The 20970-nt window shown below is 42.0% G+C and overlaps 1 non-coding gene across 1 annotated transcript; it reads right to left on the bottom strand.

Annotated features, from left to right (window-relative positions):
• Positions 1-11785: 11785 nt before the first annotated feature.
• LOC133828022 (small nucleolar RNA R71) lies at positions 11786-11892 on the bottom strand. The gene has a single exon (XR_009890667.1). It is a non-coding gene; the product is annotated as a small nucleolar RNA R71 (small nucleolar RNA).
• Positions 11893-20970: the final 9078 nt, after the last annotated feature.

Below are 20970 nucleotides of genomic sequence, written 5' to 3'. Positions count from 1 at the left end.
AGATGCGATAAAGTCGAGGCAGGAGTATCAGGATGCCAGCCGAACCCATCTTCGCGAAGTCAGGAGATTGGAAGAGGTGCTTAAGCCCAAGGACGAGGCCATCGCCACTCTTGAGGGCAAAGTAAAGCAGCTGGAACTCGACAACTCCAAAAATCTGGAAAGGTATAAGAGGACGACGCTTCGATGTTTCTACAAATTCTGGAAACACAATCAGGGAGCCGACTTCAGCTATCTTTCAGAGGATGTCAGGGCTGCCGAGCTGGCTCGCTGCACTGCCCAACTGGCTGAAGAAGAGGCAAGAGTAAGGATCCCTGCTTCCCCAAGCATCGCTGGCGCAGAGGAAGACGGGGCTGCTGAGGATGCTGTCACCCAGAATGCTGCCAAGGACCCTCCTGCTCCCAATGCCTCTTAAGCTTTTTCATTTATTTTTTCTTTTGATTACATGACCCACGGGTCGTGATGTAAAGACAATATTTTCATTTTAAACTTTGCTGCACGGGCAGTAAATCTTTTCTCTTTTACTTGAACAATTATATCCAAGCAGTGATGCTTGCGGTGTAAAAGAATGCATGATGCTATAACATTTTCATTTATAACATTTGTCTGTATGAACGAACTTAGCATAGTACTTTGGCATGATTTAACAAAATATAAATTTTGAAAAATACTTCTAAGTTCCTAAGCATGCTTTCACTCATTTTGTTCATGTGTTTACATACCTCACGATATGCTTTGCTATCGATGTGCCTTATATGCCCCCCAAGTGATTGAGGAGCTTTAGGTCCTTGGTCACTTGCCTTAACCACGACCTGTTCGAACATTTCTGCTCGGGTGAAAAATAATACTTGTAATACAGCAAAACAACACACGTAATGAACAAATATTTGTAAATATAAATTCACAAAGGTTGGCAAGAATGACTGGCTGCGCATAGTCCCTTATAATCTCGTATTAAAAATGGACTAAACATGTCTTTACGAGTGATTCTGAAATAGAATCTTACAAATACGAGCGATTAGCCATATAGTGTGGCTAACCCTCTTTGCTAAACTTATAAAAAGAAAGAATTAATACAAGCCAGTCCTTTAAAAAGAACTGTTCACTGATAATACTTGCGCAGGTGTTCTCCATTCCAATAACGCGGAACGAGATCTCCGTTTAAGCGTGCAAGTTTGTAGGTGCCCGGATGAAGGACTTCTTCAATTTGGTAAGGTCCTTCCCAATTAGGTCCGAGCACTCCAGCAGTAGGGTCGCGGGTATTTAAGAAAACTCGTCGTAGCACCAAGTCTCCGACGTTGAATTTTCTTTCTTTAACGTTGGAGTTAAAGTACCGGGCGACTTTTTGTTGGTATGCAGCAACTCGGAGTTGGGCCTTCTCCCGTATTTCGTCAATCGAGTCTAGGGATTCCATCATCAGTTGGTTGTTTTGGTTCTGGTCGTATGTTAGACGTCGATGCGAGGGGGGATCTAATTCGACAGGCAACATCGCCTCATATCCGTAGGCCAAGGAAAATGGGGTATGTCCTGTCGCTGTTCGGTGAGACGTTCTATACGACCAGAGGACTTTAGGCAATTGCTCTGGCCACGCTCCCTTAGCTTCTTCGAGCCTCTTCTTCAGGGTGTCTTTAAGAGTTTTATTCACGGCTTCGACCTGCCCATTCGCCTGGGGGTGTGCAACTGAAGAAAAGCTTTTAATGACTCCATGTCTTTCGCAAAAATCGGTGAATAAATCGCTGTCAAACTGGGTTCCGTTGTCTGAAACTATCTTCCTAGGCAAACCGTATCGACAGACAATGTTCTTGATAACGAAGTCAAGGATTTTCTTGGTCGTGATGGTAGCAAGCGGTTCAGCTTCGGCCCATTTGGTGAAGTAATCGACTGCTACGACTGCGTACTTTACTCCGCCTTTCCCTGTAGGTAGGGATCCAATCAAATCTATCCCCCATACTGCAAAAGGCCACAGACTTTGCATCTGTTTTAATTCGTTTGGAGCTGCTCGTGGAATCTTGGAGAATCTTTGACATTTATCGCATCTTCGTACAAACTCCATCGAATCCTCGTTCACAGTTGGCCAGAAGTAGCCTTGCCTTAGAATCTTTTTTGCCAAACTCTGCCCCCCAGCGTGATCCCCGCAGAAGCCTTCATGCACCTCTTTCATGAGTTCCTTAGCTTTTTCAGGTGTAACGCATCTGAGTAGTGGCATTGAATATCCTCTTCGGTACATAACACCATCGACCAGTATGTACCTAGCGGCTCGCCTTTGTAGAGTTCTGGCTTTGTTTCTATCTGTTGGTAGCGTACCATTTGTCAGATACTCCAAATAAGGTGCCATCCATGTATCTTCCATTCGAATCTCCATACTGGATTCGGCCGCTTGTATGCTTGGCTTACTCAGTCTTCTACTGGCACAATGTTCAGAGTGTCAGCATCCTTCGCGCTTGCGAGTTTGGCTAAGGCATCTGCATTTGAATTCTGGTTTCGCGGAATTTGCTGGAGGGTGTATTTAGTGAACTGGGCTAGCAAGTCTTTTTTTTTATTTAAGTAGGCAACCATTTTTAAACCTCGTGCTTGATATTCTCCTAGAACTTGATTCACCACCAGCTGTGAATCACTGTAGATATCAAGCGTCTTTATGCTCATATCCTTCGCCATTCTCAACCCAGCGAGGAGTGCTTCGTATTCCGCTTCATTATTTGACGCGGTGAAGTCGAACCTGATGGCGCAATGAAATCGATGCCCCTCCGGCGTTATCAATATCACTCCCGCTCCAGCGTGGGATTCGTTGGATGAACCATCCGTGAATAACTTCCATGAATGAGCTTTGTCTTGAGGCTCAGGCGCTTTAGGCTGTTCGCACTATTCGCTGTCTGGGAGTTCGGTGAATTCTGCAATAAGGTCGGCCAAAACTTGTCCCTTGACTGCTGCTTGCGGTGAATAAGTTATGTCGAACTGCCCTAGTTCAACAACCCATTTTAATAATCGCCCAGCCGCCTCTGGTTTTTGGAGGACTTGCCAAAGGGGCTGGTCAGTTAGAACTGTAATAGGATGGGCTTGAAAGTAGGGGCGTAGCTTCCTAGAGGTCAGGATCAAGCAATATGCTAACCGCTCAATTGGTGGATATCTTAATTCCGCCCTGATCAGTCTCTTGCTAACATAGTAGACTGCCTTTTGTACGCCTTCTTCCTCTCGCACTAGTACCGCGCTAGCAGCAACTTCAGTGATCACCAGGTAAATAAACAAAGTTTCTCCTTCGATTGGCTTTGATAAGATGGGAGGTTGTGCCATATGGGCTTTCAAGGCCTAGAAAGCTTGCTCGTAGTCTCCTGTCCATTCGAACTTCTTATTCCCTCTAAGTAGATTGAAAAAAGGGACACACTTGTCTGTTGATTTTGAAATGAATCTGCTTAGGGCTGCGATTCTCCCAGTTAAACTTTGTACATCTTTGATCCTTTCTGGCGATTTCATGTCGATCAGGGCTTTTATCTTGTCGGGGTTGGCCTCGATTCCTCTTGAATTTACAATAAACCCCAAAAACTTTCCTGATCCAACTCCAAAGGAACATTTGAGGGGATTTAACTTCATCTGGTACTTGTTTAACACATCAAAGCACTCTTGTAAATCCCTCACATGTCCTTCTGCCTTCTTAGACTTTACCAGCATGTCGTCCACGTATACCTCCATGTTTACACCGATTTGCTCCTTAAACATGTGGTTGACTAGCCGTTGGTAAGTCGCACCTGCGTTTTTCAGTCTGAAGGGCATTACTTTGTAACAGTATAAGCCCGTATCGGTCCGAAAGCTGGTGTGATCCTCGTCAGGGGGATGCATGCTAATCTGGTTGTAGCCTGAATATGCATCCATGAATGAGAGGATCTCGTGCCCTGCAGTTGCATCGACCAGCTGGTCTATCCTTGGGAGTGGGAAGCAGTCTTTTGGGCAGGCTTTATTGAGGTCTGTAAAATCCACACAGGTCCGCCATTTGCCGTTAGGCTTGGGAACCAGCACCGGATTGGAGACCCACGATGGATAAAATTCCACCCTGATGAACCCATTCTCCTTTAGTCTTTCAACTTCTTCTTTTAAGGCTCTCGATCTATCTTTATCGAGCAGCCTTCTCTTTTGTTGCACGGGTGGAAAGGTCTTGTCTATATTCAGGACATGGCTGATTACTGCAGGATCTATCCCAGCCATGTCTTTATGCGACCAGGCGAAAACCTCCTTGTTCTTTCGCAAAAATTCCACCAGTGCGTGTTTCGTGGTAGGCTTTAAGTTTTTCCCAACCTTTACGACTCTGGTCGGGTCTTCTTTGTCGAGTTGGACCTCCTCCAGGTCCTCGACGGGTCCAACGTTTTCTTCAAAATCCCCAAAGCGAGGATCCAAGTCTTTATCCTCACTTTGGGCAACACCCTATTTGGTGACTTCATCACCGGATTGGGCTTGTGTATCTAGTGCCATCTGCAACCTATCTGAGGTAGTGCTCTTCGATGTTCCATTCTTTGCCTTTGTGATTGAGGCATTGTAGCACTCCCTGGCTTCCCTCTGGTTCCCCAACACGCATCCTACCCCCGTGTCTGTTGGGAACTTCATGGCCAAGTGCCACATAGAGATGACAGCCCGTAGATCAACCAATATAGGCCTTCCAATAATGGCATTGTACGCCGAAGGACAGTCGACCACTACAAAAGTGGCGAGTAGTGTCCTTGTTGCGGGTGCTGTACCTATCGTTACTGGCAGTTTGATCAATCCGGCAGGGGCGAGTCCTTCTCCAGAGAAGCCGTATATCATTTGGTTGTAGGGCTCCAAGTCCTTAACGGACAATTTCATGCGTTCCAGTGTTGATTTATACAGGATATTCACTGAACTTCCTGTATCGACCAATACTCTCTTCACCATCATGTTGGCCATCTGGATATCCACGACCAGCGGATCGGAATGTGGGAACTTGACGTGTTGGGCATCGCCATCAGAGAAGGTTATCTCATCTTCCTCTGACCGAGCCTTTTTTGGTGCACGGTCCTCCACAGTCATCATCTCGATGTCCTGGTCGTGGCGCAGAGTCCGAGCATATCGTTCCGTCGCCTTTCTGCTATTTCCCGCGAGGTGCGGGCCTCCACAGATGGTTAAGAGTGTGCCAGTCACGGGGGCAGGCTTTAAGGGTGGCGAGCGCTGGTGTGTGGGCGCCTGCTCGTTGCTACCCGGAGCTTCTCGTTGGGAATTTCCCGAGGCCCGTACGTATCTTCTCAGGTGTCCTTGTATAATAAGGAACTCGATTTCATCTTTTAACTGGTTGCATTCATTGGTGTCATGTCCATAGTCGTTATGATAACGACAGAACTTGGTAGTGTCTCTTTTCGAAATATCCTTTCGAATGGGGCCAGGTTTTTTATAAGGCACACTAGAACTTGTGGCCTGATAAACCTCTCCCCGAGACTCGACGAGGGCAGTGTAGTTAGTGAACCGAGGTTCATAACGATTACCCTTGGCTCGTTTATTGTTGGAGGTGGAAGGCTCGTTATACGGCCGTTTTCCACCATTCTTGCCATTGCCGTTGCCATTAGGTTTGGAACCATTGGCGGCTTTGGCAGGCTCGGAAGCCTTCTTATCCTTGCCTGAGGGCTTTCTGTCGTCAGCAATGGCTTCTTCGAGCTTGATGTAGCGATCAACCCGGTCCAAAAATTCTTGGGTAGTTCTCACTCCTTCCTTCCAGAGACTTTTCCAGAGGGGAGAACGACGTTTAACCCCTGCGGTAATGGCCATCATTTTGCCTTCGTCCCCCACCGTTTTTGCTCCAGCCGCCGTTCGCATAAAGCGCTTGATGTAGTCCTTCACTGACTCCCCATGCTGCTGGTGAATTTCAACCAGCTGGTTTGCTTCGGTTGGATGCACACGACCTGCATAGAACTGTCCGTAAAAATCCCTTACGAACATTTCCCAGGAAACTATGCTTGCGGGAGGGAACTTAAAAAATCATTCCTGCGCAGCTTCAGAAAGTGTTGCAGGGAAGATCCTACACCGAGCGTCTTCGAACACTTTCTGAATGTCCATTTGAATTTCAAACTTGTTGACATGAGACACTGGGTCTCCATATCCGTCAAAGTTTGGGAGTGTAGGCATTTTGAACTTGCTTGGAGTTTCGGCATTAGCTATCCTCTGTACGAAAGGAGTGCCTTTCCTCCTATCGTGGTCGATGTAAGATGTCCTTCCCCCGACCAGCTGTTGCACTACCTGGTTGAGGGCGTCTATCTGGGCCTGTACAGCGGCAGGAATCCCTGTGGCCTCTGTTGCTGGGGGGATGTTCTTGCCATGCCGCTCGTGGCAATCGTTAAGTACGTCACGCAAATCCTCATCTCTTCTCCGCTGCTCACTACCCCCGAGCCAGTTGAAGACATTATTTTGTTTGGGCTGCCCCCCAGCATCCCATCTATTGGGTTGGTCATCTTGAGGTACCTGGCTCCTGCCTTTACCTCTTTCTTCATTCCTTCGGCCAGCGTTCCCCTTGCCTGAGTCAGCCTCATTATATCCATGGCCATCTCTGAACCTCGACTGGCTATGGTGGGATCGACTGTTCCCTCGATTTCCATTCCTAGCTGAAACGTCCCGAGCGTTAGAGGGTGGCCTGCGCTGGTCGTGGTGTCCCCGTGCATCATCGTACCGTGGGGGACCCCGGACCGCAGAGCCTAACTCTGAGTCCCTCCTGTTACCAGGGGGATACTGACCTCTGTTCGGTAGGTTTGGCTCATCACCCCTACGGCGTCTAGGACTACGAGGCTGATACTCGGCCCTATTCTGCCTTTGTTGCGGGGGATTGCCGCGACCAGTCTGGGATGGTGGCTGCGCCTCAGGGTCCAGCGGGACGTCGTCATGGGGCGCTTGAGGCTGCTCGGGCCTTTGTGGACTTGAAGGCTGGATCGGTGGGCTTGGATTAGGACCCCTCTGGGGTGGCCCATTGCCAGGTTGGTCAGGTTGCGAAACAGGTGCGGCCTGATTCCTTGCCAGCTGCAAGGCCGCCTCGAGGGCTGCCATGGCTTCGCTCTGGCGGCGGTCCATCTCCGCCTGCCTTTCGCTTAGTTCTGCGCGCTGCCGTTCAATCTCTTGCTGCTGCCGCGCCACAACTCCGGCAGCAGTCTCTTGACTGGCTTTCAGACTGGCCAACTTCTCCTGCAACGCCCCCAAGGTACTCTTCAGCGTTGCATCATCCATTTCTTCCTCCTCAAAGTCTAGATGTGGCTCATCCTCCGCCACGCTTGCAAGGGGAGGAGGAGGTGGATTTGATGGCGCAGCAGCGGTCGCCTGTCCAGCTTTCCTTCCAGTTTTTGCCATTAGTTTTCTCAGCAATGATAAATCAAGCTCTCAATGAAAGCACCAGAATGTTGACCCAGGATTTGGCCAACGGACACGGAGTCAGAATATGCTTGATATGAATGAATGTGTAGAGAGGAACGTAATGACAAAAAGTAGTAACAACACGATATTTTTATAGTGGTTCAGCCCCAGGATCTGGTAATAACCTACGCCCACTTAGACTGTTATTGATATAAGAACCAAAGGAGTGATCAAAGGACAAGGGTTCAATGAGTTTCACTAACCTCTCAAGAACAATACAATATCACTAGGAGAATTACTATAGTCTCAAATGATTCAAAAGCCAAAAGTCCCTTCCTTGAGCTATCTTTTGCTATTTATAGGCTCAAGGGGGATTACAAAAGATTGTTACAGATATTCTTTCTTGAATAATCGGATACTCAGGAGATTGTGTGAGTTAAATTCGGGATATACAAAGATCTTCACAGTAATGTTGCTTTGTATGTGGAACCATCGACCAGACTGGTCGCAGGTAAGACTGGGCTGCTTACTGCTTCTAATGCGTCTTCTGGTCGATACTCTAGCAGAACTTTTCCAGGTGTCAGCCACGTGTCCAGGGATCACTTGCCACGTCATCAATGCTAATTTTTTGGATAACAATGTCTACTTTCATCATAGATATAATATTTTTTCTATCATCTTCTATACTATCATCATATAATATTAATAAAACTTTTGCTCCTAATTTTTTCTAGTCCTTTTATTCCTATCGTGGATGCTCAAAATTCAACATCGGTAAAGAGTCCACCTCTCATGCCTCAGGTCCTTGGGAGGTCCTAAACAACCATGTTCGAAGCCTATTTGAACCCTCAAATTAGTGCTCTAAATGACCCTGCTCCAAATGACCACTTCGCCTCGGACCCCCGTTGACATCCCGCAACCGTCTCGCGAGACCAATGTCTCGCCACACCTTGGCGCACCCAGCGAGGCCCCTCCGCGAGGCTGTCCGTGAGGCCCCTCCGCGCGTGTGATTAGTGCTCAAAAGATGTAATTTTATCAAGTTTAAGTTCAAATTAAATTAAGTTTTGAATAATATTTTCTTGAATTTATTATGATATATTCTTTAAATGGAAAATATTAGTTTTAATTTAATTTAAAAATATTTTACATGAATTATAATGCATTTGAGCCTAATTAAAAGAAAAAATATAGAAAAGAAAAGAAAAGAAAAGAATTAAACTTGAAAAATGAGAGCTGAAAAATGATATTATTGTAGTTAACTTCTTTTTTTTTGTTGTTTCATTTGAAGCCCAATCAATGGAGGCCCACGGTTCCATATTCCTTCCCAGCCCGAGCCGAGCCGCCTGAGAGCTGAGCCGCGAGCCGAGCCGCCGAGCCTCCCTGCCAAGCCACCGCCTGCCAGCCTCCCTGCCAGCCAATCCTGCCGAGCCACGTCGCCACCAACAGCATTTGCACCCCTCAATCTCACGCCTACTGAAGCTCCTCTATATGTAATTCCAACCTTCTCAAGCCTTGCTCCCAACGCCAAAGCTCAAGTGATGCCCAAGAGACCCAGCTGCCTTTTTCTTGTCCACATGCACAGCCAGCCGCCAGGTGTCCGCCCGTGATTGGTTGCGGCTGGTCAATGGACCAGCTGCCACCAGCCCATTTTGTGTGCTCTTTGGGCCTTGGACCTCCTATTTTGAGTTTAAAACTTATCTTTTTGTGGTATTTTAGAAAAAGAGCATTTTGACTATACACAAAAATAGCTAGGGTAATATTAATAATAAGATTTGATTTTTCAAAATCATATTTTATTATTAATATTTCAGATTTATTTTGTAAACCCCATTGTGTTGTTTAATTTCTTTTTAGTCCTTTTCCCCATCTATAAATAGGGACACTTTCTTCACATTTGGTATGTAATTTTTAGAGTAATGAAACTATAGCAAAATTTCTACTCACTTTCTTATCATATTTTCTTCTTAGAATTTTGTGAGAATCATGAGCATAATGGTCTAATCTTCCTAGGAAGGTTAGGGATGATTCCATATGCAAGTGATGTTATTTTGCTACTTTGATTTACTATGTTCTTAATGTAATATATTTGAGTTATTTATGTTCTTTCATCTCTATCTTTATTTACTTATGCTAATAGTATATAGGATTAGTCATGCTCTTTCTATGTGCTTCTAATTAGTAAAAGTAATATTGATACATAATTTTATGTCTAATCTTCTATTACATTATTGCCTTTGGGTATTTTGTCATTTTTAGATTTTTCATAAGATTAACATTGTACTTTTAAAGTAAATAACTTTATAACTCAAATGAACTTTCGTTAGAAAAACTATGGACTTTAATGTTAGATTTTCCAAGTAAATGTTGGGATGTGAACTATTTACTTGTGTATTTTTAAATCAAGTAACCAAGTAACTAAGCAAGCATATTGATGATTCTTGAAACCTTTCCATTTCTCAAACTCTTGATTACATCTTACATTTATCTCACCTATCTCACTTTATCATTTCATCAAAAAAATACAATATCAAAATCTCAAACCTCTTTCCATTTACAATTTTATTTATTTCTTGTTACTAACTTTTTGTGTTATTTTCTACTAATCTTTTGATTTAGGTTACCTCCTTGTGGATCGACCGCCCGATTATACTACAACCACCGCTTAGTGGTTGTCACATTTTGGGCGTTAAACAAATTTTGGCGCCGTTGCCGGGGAGGTAATTTTCAAAGGTTTAGTGAAATTTTTACAAAAATATTAGTAACTTTATTTGTGTTTTTTTGAATAAATATTGTGTTAGTATAGTTTTTTTCTATTTACTAATTTTTAATTAATTATATCACTACTATAACAAAAATACAAAGAAAAAAAAAACTAAAAAAAAATATCTTTATTTATATATATATATATTTATTCTCTTCTTTTACACTTTTTTTCTTTTTCTTTTTTCGTTAACAAAATATATAGATATTTATATTTATATTCATTTATATATATATACATATCTATAAAAAGAAAAAAAAACTAAAAAAAAAAAAAAAAAAGCAAAAACTAAAAAAAATTATTCTTATTTCTATTTCTTTTTTCTTCTTTTCCATTTTCTTCCCTTTTTATTTAAAAAAAAAAAAAAAGACTATATGTATTTATATATATATATATTTTTTTTTTACCTAATTCTTACTCTATTTTTCTTTCTTAATTTCTATTCTTTTTTTTTTGTTTTTGTTTAATACATATTTGAAAAAAAAATTTGATTAAACTTGCTATTTTCTCTTCACTTTAATTTTATTTTCTTTATTTTATTGTGTTTTGTGTTTTTTTTTTATTTTGTTACTTAGTTTAGGTTTCTCTTCTCCTTTGCCTTAGTTTTCCTTAGAATTTAGTTTTTTTTAAAAAAAAAAAAATTGCATAAAATTGTTCATAAAATTTCAATCATAAAACGCTTAGTATTGGGAACAATTGTGTAATATTACAAATGGTAGAAACCGATATTGTTCTGTCTAGAAAGATTGGTTGTTAAATAAGGTTTGTGATAGCGTTACCCTCCACACTTACCTGGGAACCTCGGGGAGTTCTGTCTAGGCAAGTGTGGGTCTAAAGCGGTACCTTGGCAACCTTCCCAATCGGCCTGAGAACATTTCGAGCATCTACATTTGCACTATTACATTGTTGAACTTATTACTATAAGAAAACCAAGCTTGTTTTGTCAAAATAAGCAATTCCACTCTGCTTAAAGGTTGTTTGGTCGAAAAGGTTGACTTGTGATCCACCATACTTACTCAGTAACCTCGGGGAGTTCTAGTAAGGCGTTGGAGATCACCCGAAAACCTCCAAATCTACCTGGGAACAAGTTTAACAAAAAAATAAAATAAAAAATAATTCAAAAAATAATAAAAAAATAATAAAAAAATAAATAAAAAAAAGGAAAAGACATAAAATAAATCTAATTCTGATTCCCGAGGGTGGATGAGTCATCACGAAACTTCCAGTGACACTTCTTCCAATTCATCTGCCACTCATACCGGAACTCCATCCACCAATCCTGCTTCTCCACAAACTTTCGCTGATAATAACCCATTCGCAATGGCTCGCAATGATGAAATCCAACCAAGAACTCTCAATGACTACCTCCATCCTACTCGCACTTCCACACCTTCATGCATTATCTTCCCTCCTAATATGCCCGCATTAGACTTTAAACCTGGCATGATTCAACTCTTGCCTACATTTCATGGAATGGAAAACGAAAGCCCATACGTGCATATCAGAGAATTCGAGGAGGTGGTAGCCACGTTCTATAACCGAGCCGACAATGCCGATGCTGTGCGACTGAAGTTCTTCCCTTTCTCCTTGAAGGGCAAAGCCAAAAGCTGGTTGTACTCTTTGAGACCTAGGTCGATTGGAACATGGGAGGAGATGACCAAATATTTCTTTCTGAAACACTTCCCCAGCCATAAGACCAACAGTCTAAAACGACAGATTTCCACATTTTCCCAAAAAGACAATGAAACGTTCTATCAAGTCTGGGAAAGATTCAAAGATCTTTTAAATCAGTGCCCGCACCATGGCTATGAGAACTGGTGCTTGGTCAGTTACTTCTATGAAGGCCTCACGAGTCATGAGCGCCAGTTTGTAGAGATGCTATGCAATGGTGAATTCCTCGAAAAAGAGCCAGACGATGCTCTTGAATATCTCGAAGAAACTGCAAAAAAATCTCACACCTGGACTGGTCCAAGTGCTACTGATAGCACCAACTGACACAAACCATCTGGGATCTATCAACTTCGAGAAGAGGATAGCATTAAGGCCCAACTCGAAGCTTTGAAAAAGCAGTTTGAGGTCTTGATGACGAAAAATGGGCAAAAGTCGCACATGATCGCTCAAGCGGAACTGCAAGAACCTTGCTTTGTTTGTGGAGGAACGGAGCACGTAGCTAAGGACTGCTTAGCTTTGAATGAAACGAGGGGGGTTTATGAGGAGCAATGCAATGCCTTAGGGGCATATAACAAGCCATTCTCCCATACGTACAACCCTGGTTGGAGAAACCACCCAAATTTCAGTTGGAGAGATTCCAACCAAGCTCAATCGTCTGGAGGCCAATGGAGAAGTGAGCAACAAGTTCAACCATCAAAGGCGTATTCTGCACCTCATTACAATGCTCATCCACAACGAAATTCTCTCGAGAATACTCTTCATGCATTCATGGAGGAACAATCCAAACTGAATCGCCAAATGATGGAAGAAATTAAGGAAATGAAATGTCAATTCTCAAAATTGACTGAATCCTTGGCCATTCCTGAAAAAGGCAAACTTCCTTCCCAACCGAAATTCAATGTTCAAGGCCAACACATGGCCCAATCTTCAACTTCTAATGATCAAAACATCAAGGAAGTAAATGCCATCACAACGAGAAGCGGCAAAACTTTGCCATACCCACCCATAAAATCCAATTCTCCCAGTATTCCAAAAGTCATTCCTGAAAATCCACCACTCAATGCCACTCCAAAGGTACCATTTCCCCAGGCTTTGAAACCTGCTGGGAAACTTCCTGATAACCGAGCTGAACTCCTTGAGCACTTGACACAAGTGAAGATTAATCTTCCTTTGCTTCACATCATTAAACAAGTGCCCGCTTATGCCAAAATCATCAAGGATCTTTGTACTGCAAAAAGGAAGCACCATGTCAAGAAGACTGCTTTCTTGACCGAGCAAGTGAGTGCGGTGATTGAACAAAAGACACCGCCAAAATACAAAGATCCCGGTTGTCCCACCATTTCTTGCCAAATTGGGACCCATGAAGTCAGCCAAGCCTTACTTGATCTTGGCGCGAGTGTCAATCTCATGGCTTATTCTGTATACTCGCAACTCGGTCTTGGAGAAATGAAGCCAACATCTGTTGTACTACAGCTTGCTGATCGTTCCACCAAAAAGCCTAGGGGTATCGTTGAGGATGTATTGGTTCAAATTGAAAAATTCTATTACCCCGTGGATTTTCTTATTCTTGATACCCAATCTGTGGTGAACATGGAGTCTAAAATTCCTATTATCCTCGGAAGACCATTCCTTGCTACTGCAAATGCTTTGATCAATTGTCGGAATGGTCTAATGAAGATATCGTTTGGAAACATGACTCTTGAAGTCAATATCTTCCACATCGGGAAACAACCCCGAGAAGATGATGAATGCTATCAAACATTCATGATTGACTCTTTAATTCCCGAGGAGGTTCAATTGCGCAACAACTTTGATAATCTTGATGAACTCCTCCTTCTGTCCGACAACGAAAGTCCAAGCTCTATTGAGTCTACTCTTGCAATATCAGATCGCATAGACTCACGCAATAGAAGGACTCAGTTTTGGCAACCTCGCTTTGAAGAGCTACCTCGCGAGGGCACAGCCGAAAACTTCAGCCGAAGAGGTTCCAACTGTTCAATTGACCCAACTTCTCGAGGGTTTGAAACATGCCTTCTTGGGAGACGGTGAAACCTTTCCAGTTATCATCTCATCCAACCTTCAAAATTCTCAAGAATTGCAGTTACTCAAGCTACTGCGAACGCATAAATCTGCGATAGGTTGGATGCTTGCTGACATCAAAGGTATTAGCCCTTTAATTTGCTCCCATCGAATCAATCTGGAGGACGAAGCCATCCCTCGAAGAGACCCTCAACGGCGACTGAATCCCACGATGAAGGAAGTTGTAAAAAATGAAGTTTTGAAATTGCTAGATGCTGGTATTATTTACCCGGTAGCAGATAGCAAATGGGTAAGTCCAACTCAAGTTGTGCCCAAGAAATCTGGTGTCACCGTTATCCAAAACGAAAAAGGGGTCCTTGTCCCCACAAGAACGGTGACGGGGTGGCGCATGTGCATTGATTATAGAAAATTGAATGCCGCCTCCCGCAAAGATCATTTTCCACTCCCATTCATTGATCAAATCCTTGAACGCGTAGCTGGTCATCCTTTCTATTGCTTTCTTGATGGTTACTCTGGTTATTATCAAATTGAGATTGCATTGGAGGATCAAGATAAGACCACTTTCACTTGTCCCTTTGGCACGTTTGCCTTCCGGCGTATGCCATTTGGCTTGTGTAATGCACCAGCTACTTTCCAAAGATGCATGATGAGCATCTTTAGTGACATGATTGAAAAATCAATGGAAGTATTCATGGATGACCTAACCGTTTTTGGCAACTCCTTCGAGACATGTCTTCTTCATCTTGAAGTTGTTTTAAAACGATGCATCGAGAAGGGACTTGTCCTCAATTGGGAGAAATGCCACTTCATGGTATCTTCCGGCATAGTCTTAGGTCACATTGTTTCTGAAAAAGGAATTGAGGTTGATCAATCCAAAGTCGACCTTATCTCCAACCTGCCGACTCCTAAGACTTTCAAAGACGTTAGGTCATTTCTTGGTCATGCTGGGTTCTATAGGAGGTTCATACAAAATTTTTCAATGATTGCTCGTCCGCTGAGCAACCTCCTAGCCAAAGATGTTACCTTTGAGTGGACACCTAAGTGTGAGGAATCCTTTCGAGCGCTTGTCAATTCGCTCACTTCCGCTCCCATCATTCAGTCACCCGATTGGAGTCTTCCTTTCGAGATCATGTGTGACGCCAGCAACTTTGCTGTGGGAGCTGTGCTAGGGCAACGAAGGGAGGGGAAACCCTTTGTTGTCTATTATGCAAGCCGAACTCTCAATAGTGCTCAAATGAACTATTCCACTACTGAAAAAGAGTTGCTTGCCGTTGTCTTTGCCCTTGACAAATTCCGATCTTATTTGATTGGATCGCCTATTACGATCTTCACCGATCACTCCGCCCTTAAGTATCTCCTTTCCAAAAAGGATGCTAAGGCGCGATTAATACGGTGGATCCTTCTCCTGCAAGAATTTGATATAACAATCAAAGACAAGAAAGGTGTTGAAAATGTCGTCGCGGACCACTTGTCTCGACTTGAATTCAGCGATCCCGCTGACGGTCCACCTATTCATGATGATTTCCCCGATGAACAATTGCTTTCTGTTGCTAAGTTGCCGTGGTACGCTCACATTGTAAACTACTTAGTAACAGGTGAACTCCCATCTGAATGGAGTTCACAAGACAAACGCAAATTTCTGGTCGAGGTGCGCAATTTCTTTTGGGATGACCCATACTTATTCAAGTATTGCCCCGACCAAATCATGCGAAGATGCATCCACGACGATGAGGTGTCTAGTGTGCTGAATTTTTACCACAATGATGCTTGTGGTGGTCACTTCTCTGTGAAGAAAACCGCTGCAAAAATCTTGCAATGCGGCCTTTACTGGCCCACCTTGTTCAAAGACACCAATGATTTCTGTCGTTCTTGTGTAAGGTGTCAAAAGTTAGGATCCTTATCCCGTCGACACATGATGCCCTTGAACCCAATTCTTGTTATTGAAATATTTGATTGTTGGGGGATAGACTTTATGGGACCATTTCCACCTTCTTTTGGCTACCTCTACATTCTCCTCGCTGTGGATTATGTTTCCAAATGGGTCGAGGCTGTACCATGTCGAACCAATGATAACGCTACAGTTGTCAAATTCTTGAAAGAAAATGTGTTATCACGGTTCGGTACCCCTCGCGCTATCATCAGTGATCAAGGCACTCATTTTTGCAACCGCTCCTTTGAGGCTCTTATGCGCAAGTACGGTGTACTTCATAAAGTTGCAAATGCCTATCATCCACAGACTAATGGTTAGGCCGAGTTAGCCAATAGGGAGATAAAACACATTCTGGAAAAGACGGTAAATCCCGACCGCAAAGATTGGTCTACACGACTTCTAGACGCTCTTTGGGCATACCGCACTGCTTTCAAGTCCCCTCTTGGGATGTCTCCCTATCGGCTCGTCTTTGGAAAAGCCTGTCATTTACCTGTCGTGCTCGAGCATAAAGCATATTGGGCTATCAAAGCCCTAAACTTTGATCTGAATGCCGCAGGTATCAATCGCAAACTCCAGTTGTCCGAAATTGAGGAGTTGAGAAACGATGCATATGACAATTCCAGGATTTATAAGGAAAAATTGAAAATCGCTCACGACAAACAAATCCTGCGAAAACACTTTGAGCCAAATCAAAAAGTGCATCTGTACGACTCTCGCTTGCACTTGCATCCTGGTAAACTGCGATCGCGATGGACTGGTCCATTTGTAGTGAAACAAGTATTTCCCAACGGTTCGGTGGAGGTCGAGGATCCAACCGATGGGAGAATTTTTCGCGTCAATGGCCAACGGCTGAAGCATTACATTGAGAGTGTGAGTCATGTTGAAGAGGTCCTTCTTAAGGACCCAATCTATACACTCTGACGTTCTGAATGGTTTGTTGTTGTTCTTTTTATTTTTATTTTTCTGTCTTTCTTTTATTTTTGTATGCTTTTCGTTTTTGTATTTTGTTTTGGGGTTTTGTTACCAGGCTATTTTCGCTCTCACCTCATGGACATGGTCATCATCCAGGTGTTCTCTTTCCTTATCTTTTTCATTGCTTATTCATTTTGACATTGAGGACACTGTCTGATTTTTGGTTGGGGGTGGTGAGCATGCATTGGCTTTCATTTGGAAAATCTTATTGTTATGTCATTAGCATTCATTTGGAAAACATTATTGTCTTGTTGAATTTTTAAGTCAAATTTTCTCAAAATTATCCAAGCATGAGTATAATTTGTTGGTTTGAGTCAGTACTTACTATGTTTAGCTATTAAGAAGTGATTTTCAGAGTTCTTTTGTGCACTTTCCAAACATATGATAAATAAATTGGTTGTTAACATAAATAGTTGAGAGAAATTTCAAGTTTAAAGTTTTTCATTTCTTGGTGAGTTGTGAGAGTTGAGAAAACAACTTTTTGAACTTTTATTGATCATTTGAGTTGGTAAAGTCACATCTTTGGAATTTAAAACATGACATTTACTAGAGGGATGTTTTGCATTTAAGAAAAGTCTTTGTAATAAGTTTGTGTTGTATTGTATTTGTAATTTCCTTGTTATCTTTGTGTTGTCTCTTGTCAAAAAAAAAAAAAAAAAACAAAACAAAATAATGAAGAAAAAAAGAAGAAAAAGAAAAAAATATAATAATAAATAAATGAAAAAAAAAGAACAAGAGCAACACTTCCTTTTATTATTTTGTAATTGTTAAAGAAAAAAAATAATAGTATATATATTTCTATTACTATTATTTTGTGTAATTGTATTAAAAAAAAAAAAAATTTACTATTATCATTATAGTTCATTTTCTTATTTATCATTTCTAATTAGTTGTCATTTTGTTCTTAGAGCCTTCTCATGTAAATCCCAAAGGTTGTTTGTCATTTGAATTCCAATAAGTTGATTTGCCTATCTTGTGATCAATATTTGTTCAAATTGATTGTCCTAAAAAGTTTATCTTTTCTCAATTGAGCGTAAACTGTTACATTTCCAACTCCAAGAGTGTGATCCCTCCCATAAAAACACTTTCAATGCCCGTGAGGAATTTGGAGTTGAGATCTTTATACTTTTGAGATTTTTTGATATTATTTGTGTTATGACTTGTGAGAAAACGAATATGGTTTGGTGCACACACACACAACTCTGAAATCACAACTATAGTAGCTTAGATAGTAATTTATGACCTCTTGCTGATAATTTGAAAATGCTTAGATGATTTTGCTTGGTTTGACTTGATTATTCAACTTGACAATTTTCTTTTTCGCTTGAACTGCTAGGGACTAGCAATAAGCTGGTTGGGGGTTGTGATTAGTGCTCAAAAGATGTCATTTTATCAAGTTTAAGTTCAAATTAAATTAAGTTTTGAATAATATTTTCTTGAATTTATTATGATATATTCTTTAAATGGAAAATATTAGTTTTAATTTAATTTAAAAATATTTTACATGAATTATAATGCATTTGAGCCTAATTAAAAGAAAAAATATAGAAAAGAAAAGAAAAGAATTAAACTTGAAAAATGAGAGCTGAAAAATGATATTATTGTAGTTAACTTCTTTTTTTTTTGTTGTTTCATTTGAAGCCCAATCAATGGAGGCCCACGGTTCCATATTCCTTCCCAGCCCGAGCCGAGCCGCCTGAGAGCTGAGCCGCGAGCCGAGCCGCCGAGCCTCCCTGCCAAGCCACCGCCTGCCAGCCTCCTTGCCAGCCAATCCTGCCGAGCCACGTCGCCACCAACAACATTTGCACCCCTCAATCTCACGCCTACTGAAGCTCCTCTATATGTAATTCCAACCTTCTCAAGCCTTGCTCCCAACGCCAAAGCTCAAGTGATGCCCAAGAGACCCAGCTGCCTTTTTCTTGTCCACATGCACAGCCAGCTGCCAGGTGTCCGCCCGTGATTGGTTGCGGCTGGTCAATGGACCAGCTGCCACCAGCCCATTTTGTGTGCTCTTTGGGCCTTGGACCTCCTATTTTGAGTTTAAAACTTATCTTTTTGTGGTATTTTAGAAAAATAGCATTTTGACTATACACAAAAATAGCTAGGGTAATATTAATAATAAGATTTGATTTTTCAAAATCATATTTTATTATTAATATTTCAGATTTATTTTGTAAACCCCATTGTGTTGTTTAATTTCTTTTTAGTCCTTTTCCCCATCTATAAATAGGGACACTTTCTTCACATTTGGTATGTAATTTTTAGAGTAATGAAACTATAGCAAAATTTCTACTCACTTTCTTATCATATTTTCTTCTTAGAATTTTGTGAGAATCATGAGCATAATGGCCTAATCTTCCTAGGAAGGTTAGGGATGATTCCATATGCAAGTGATGTTATTTTGCTACTTTGATTTACTATGTTCTTAATGTAATATATTTGAGTTATTTATGTTCTTTCATCTCTATCTTTATTTTGCTATCTTTATTTACTTATGCTAATAGTATATAGGATTAGTCATGCTCTTTCTATGTGCTTCTAATTAGTAAAAGTAATATTGATACATAATTTTATGTCTAATCTTCTATTACATTATTGCCTTTGGGTATTTTGTCATTTTTAGATTTTTCATAAGATTAACATTGTACTTTTAAAGTAAATAACTTTATAACTCAAATGAACTTTCGTTAGAAAAACTATGGACTTTAATGTTAGATTTTCCAAGTAAATGTTGGGATGTGAACTATTTACTTGTGTATTTTTAAATCAAGTAACCAAGTAACTAAGCAAGCATATGGATGATTCTTGAAACCTTTCCATTTCTCAAACTCTTGATTACATCTTACATTTATCTCACCTATCTCACTTTATCATTTCATCAAAAAAATACAATATCAAAATCTCAAACCTCTTTCCATTTACAATTTTATTTATTTCTTGTTACTAACTTTTTGTGTTATTTTCTACTAATCTTTTGATTTAGGTTACCTCCTTGTGGATCGACCGCCCGATTATACTACAACCACCGCTTAGTGGTTGTCACATTTTGGGCGTTAAACAGCGAGCCCCGCTCCAACAAAAGCATAGGCCCCGCTGATGAGGCCTTTCTTTACTTTCTTAGGAAGGTGTCACCAGCGGGGTATAACACCCCTCTGCTTAGCATACTCAAGGCTGCAAGTGCACTTATATTTCACAAAATGAAAAGGGGTTGGAGCAAGGGCATGTCTTGAACATACGAGAGAGACCTCCAAATACGAAGCACGTGTATGGGAGCGGGTTGTACGACCAGGGGGAGCGCAAGGACGTGATTCTGGGGTCCGTACTAGACAGGTATTGGTAGTACAAGTTAGTACCAATAACAAAGGCACTGCCTGTACGTTGGTGACCATGTGTCAGGGTCGACACCACAACCACCTGCACCACTACGTCTGGTGCCACTTCTTCTGACACCTGTACTGGGCAAGTAGTGGAGGCACAATCAGGTACCAAAGTGGAAGTGCTCCCACCAACCCTGATCATGTACTGGAACCAACACCACTACCCCTGAGGCCACTCACCTGACAGTGTACTTACGTACTGCCTGGTCCCCTGGACCACATTGTATCAGGGGCCATTAGAGCCCACTATAAAAGAAACTCCACTTCCACTTAGAGGGGGGTTGGAAAAAATGCTGTAGCATCACACCATAAGAAATATAAATTCAGTTTATCATTTTTCTTCTGCAAGTGTTCTTTAAGTTTCCAATTTGATCTTCAAAGTTTTTCTTTTGACAATCTCTACGTTTCTATTTTTCTAACTTAACTTGGTTGACGAGTTCTCACCGTCAACAGTTTGGCGCCGTCTGTGGGAAGGATAAATTGCAAGTCATTGTTCTTCCGTCGATTCCGATAAGAAAAAATGCCGTGACGTTCGAAACGGTTGAGAGAGCCGCGCGAGGTGGAGGTCCACCTTGATGGAGATCAGCTAAAAGCCTCCATAAGGGATCCTCCTCCACCTGCAAACATGGAGGCCCCAAGGGAGCCCGAAGTGCCCAGAGATGAAGGGAGGCCTCGTCCCCGACAGTCCCACCTGAGGAGGATCGCCCAAGGTTGGCGGCTGCCCCAGCAAGGGGCGCCAATGAGTTCCTGCCTCCAAGGCCACCGCAGGTGCCAAACCCCGGTTGGCAGGATCCAGGCCCGTTGAAGCACCGGGTTGACAGCACCCTTGGGTCCACTCCGTGAGCTCCAGTTCTAAGTCTCAATTCTATGAAGATGAGATACGAGAACTTCATCGT

The sequence above is a fragment of the Humulus lupulus genome, chromosome 3 (genome assembly GCF_963169125.1).
Source record: "Humulus lupulus chromosome 3, drHumLupu1.1, whole genome shotgun sequence".
Taxonomy (NCBI): Eukaryota; Viridiplantae; Streptophyta; class Magnoliopsida; order Rosales; family Cannabaceae; genus Humulus; species Humulus lupulus.
Note: the sequence above shows the minus strand (reverse complement) of the source record. Positions and strands in the feature narration are given on the sequence as shown.